Consider the following 4,158-nt stretch of genomic DNA (forward strand, 5'->3'; position numbering starts at 1 on the left):
GCATGTAATGCAAGTGTGAGACACACAAACTGTGATGAGCTAGCTGATGATGAACTCGCACCAACATCATCAACATGAGGAGGCAGGACTGACCTAGCCTGAGATATCATTAGGCTACTTAGCCTATGAATGGCTCTGATGGTCTGAGAGCTAGCCTCTGCCATAATATCTGGATGTTGCACTCGAGGAGGGGGGGAGATATCAGGGGGGGGACAAAAGTGCCAAGTTTCTTCCACTGGGAAGAGGGTCTATCCTGAGAAGCTCCTAGTCCTAAACCCATGTTGGGCTTCATGCTCCAATAGTTCACTTTAAGTTTCAACACAAATTCTGCATATAATTTTCTAAGGAAATAAAATGGTATGTCTAAATTTCCATGTGGAGGGATATCAAAGACCATCCACCAACGGTCCCAAAAATTTGCACGTATGGCATCATTTGTGCACCATTTAATCGATAGTTTGGTTTTTTTTGGGTCAACTGGTATACCCATTTTTGGGTTAGCAAAAAGGCTTGCCAAATCATCTTTGGTTATGTTGAGGGCCGCGACCTCATCATAATCCAAACCATCATCAAACATCTGGTGCATTTCATCATGCCAACGAAGAGCGGCATTTTGTTGGTTTGTAAGGGTTTCAATGTTATCCACTATGGTGTTTAACGTGGATAACATAGGAGCCAGTGCAGGTACATTATTGTATGTTCTATGAAAACCTCTCAACTCAATGAGATTTTCATTTATCAAATCCTCGATTCGAGGAGGGTTTTGAGGAGGTAGAAGATCATTTGGTGGACGGTTTTGTGGGGATACTGGATCGTTTGGTGGTGGGTTGCGAGGAATATTATTCCCTGCCTCAGTGTCATCATTTTGATCAGCCATTCCTATTGAATTGCAAAATGTAATATATATTAAAAAAAATCTAAATTTTAACCATTTTTGTCAAAAAAACCCTAGATTCAACTAAAAAAAACAAAATCATGTTAAAATCTATTAAATTTAGGTTAAAAATGAGTCAGGGGGGGGAAAACATACCTGATATCTGATATCCGATTTGGTATCTGATATCTCATCCGCGATGGCAATACTGGCCCAAATTTGCGTAAAATAACGACCGTGGGTCTATGATTTTGTTTAATCCAATGCACAGGTATCGAATATCCGATATGACAGTAAAATATATATAATATAACATATAATATATAATATATATTACATTTTATATATTTTTATATTATATTTTATATTTATTATATTAATTTACTATATATTATAATATAAAATATTATTATTATATTATATTATTATAATTTATAATATATTATACTTTTTTATTATATATTATATTATAAGATATTACTTTTTATTATTATATTATATCATATATATATATATTATATTACATTACTATATATTATAATATATGAAATATTATATTATATTATTATAATATAATATGTTATTATAATATTATTATTATAGTATAATATTATACGATTATAATATAATAATATTATTATTATTATATTATAGTATAATAATTATTATTATAATATTATTATATTATAGTATAATAATTATTATTATAATATTATTATTATTATTATAATATAATAGTATGATATATTATTTAATATTATTATTATTTTATATCAATAATAATAATATTAAATAATATATCATACTATTATATGATATTAATTATTAGTCAGATATTTGATTTAAAATCGGATATCCGATAAGGCTCGGCTTAACCTTCCAAGTTTGGTTCCTGGATAGGTAAAAAAAAGTTAGAGCAGATTTTGAAGCGCCTTTAGGCGTCTTCAAACTCTTTTTTTTTCACATCGCCACTTTTTGGCACACCATGATCCTACACATACCCGGATCAAGCAATTGTTGTCATGAATGAAGGAAGAGATCAAGGAACCAATGGTTATCTATTGTGACAATACAAGTGCAATCAACATATCCAAGAACCCAGTGATGCATACTAAGACAAAACACATTAGAATCAAGTATCATTTCCTTAGGGAATTAATTCAAGACAAAGAGGTAAGATTGGGATATGTAAACACCAAAGAGCAAGGTGCAAACATATTTACCAAGCCATTACCTACAGATGCATTTTTGTATCTATTAGGTAAGCTAGGGGTCATTCCCCTATCTAATGCTTACTAGAGTATAGATTAGTGATGCATCAACCAAGCTTCATTGAATAATTACCAAGTTGATGCAAGGTTGTTAGAGTACATTGCATATGAATCAATGCATTAGGTACATTGTAATTTCATTATATGAAGTCTTTGGCAGGGATCAAATGATGTCATGTCAAAGAAAAGAATAAGAGGGAGAGATTTGTAGAAGAGCAAGAGGGAGAGATTGATAAGATAGAGTTTGAAGATAAGTTACAAATGGAGAATCTTAGAGGGAGTTCTTGTGGATGAATAAACAGAATGCAACTAAGGATATTATAAAATCTTATAAATCATTCTATTGCTCTAAAATTATCTTTGCATAATGACATGTTGTGTTGCCATCAATGCCAATGAGGGAGATTTTTGAAAATAATTATTCAATTATATATTGTCATTGATGTTACACAAATGTCAAGCTTTAACTAAGCATAATTAGCTATAAGATGAACTTAGTTGGGCACTAAACAAGATTCTAGTATCAACCGAGCAAAAGTTAGTGTTAATCAAGCTTGGTCGGTCAATGAAGAGAGTTAGTATTAACTGAGCTTGGTTGGTCAATGAAGAGAGTTAGTGTTAACCGAGTTTGGTTTGTCATTTAAGGAAGTTCTATATTAACCAAGTGATTAGTCCAGTGTTAGCCGACTGTTAGCAAATTACTTTTGTTAATTAATTGGTTAATACAATCCGACCAAATGGATGCTAAATGTTTGTATGGAAGGGCATTCAAGTCGACTAACATTGAGTATCATATATATGCAAGGTCAAGTTGTGGGTTGAATTAAGCAATTGAAAAATAATGTGAGAGAAGCAAAATGAGAAGGATATTTGATTAAGGACAAAGCATTTGAGTTAGAAGACCAAGCTACAAAGAATATTCTGATAAGGAAGGATCAAGAGGTTAAACTAGAACAACAATTTGAATCTACAAATTTAGTTGCTTCAACAATCAGGTCAATCATTTATACTTTCTAAAAATTGTAGAAGTGAATAGATCTCTTAACATAATTGCCTTAACATTCACTTTGTAAATCCTCTAACAAGGTGACATTTCTAGATTGAAGTGTTTGAAGACCTCTAACAAGACCACTTCTAATAACATGATTCAAATCCTCTTATAGGGTCACACTTAACTGTGTGTTTTGTGACCTTTAACAGGGTTGGCTCCTAACATGGCTCACTTCAGAAGAGTGAAAAGTTGTAACTATTTGCATTGGCAGTTTTTCCAAATTGGGTTTCCATGTTAAATTTTGGTGTCTCATGTGTTCATGTTATTTTCTTAATGCTTTATGTTTCTACAACTAAGTTACTAAAGGTTAATACACATTAATATCTTAAGATTTCTTTGATAACCAAGTCACGGTGAATATCTAGTTCTAACTGAGTAGAGCAAGGATTTGGTTTACTAAGTGAGAAGTTTGTATTGACATCTAAGGGACTTGGAATTGTTTTTGTGATACCAGATTCACCCCTCCTTTCTTAGCTACTCCTTGCATTTCCAACATTTATAATAGATGGTTGGGAAGGATTTTGAGGTTGTATAGCTTCTTTTAAGGATATGATAAATGAATATGAACTAATGGATTTCAAGGTCAATGAAAATAAAATTGACACCAAAGTGGTATCTGATGAGTAGAAAGATATTAATATGAATAGATTAGAGGTAAATAATTTCTTGAGAAATGACATATGTCGAGTGAAAAAATAGAAGAAGAAAATATTGGTTGCCATCAATTGTAGGATTCATAAAAGAATAAGAAATTGGTTTAAGTTTGACAAACATAGAAGAAGTTGTGGAAGCAATAGCATAACAGTACCCAAGGATGGATGGTATAATATGGCACTTTTAAATTTGGATGGTCAACACAATAATTTACATAAAATGTACCTTACAGATTAGGAAGATATATGGATCAAGAATGAGTATGTGATTTATGTCTTGAAACCTATTCCATGTTACTAAGTTCCTCT

Source organism: Cupressus sempervirens, chromosome 5 (assembly GCF_028749045.1).
Source record: "Cupressus sempervirens isolate cs-2001-9-10 chromosome 5, ASM2874904v1, whole genome shotgun sequence".
In the NCBI taxonomy this organism is placed as follows: domain Eukaryota; kingdom Viridiplantae; phylum Streptophyta; class Pinopsida; order Cupressales; family Cupressaceae; genus Cupressus; species Cupressus sempervirens.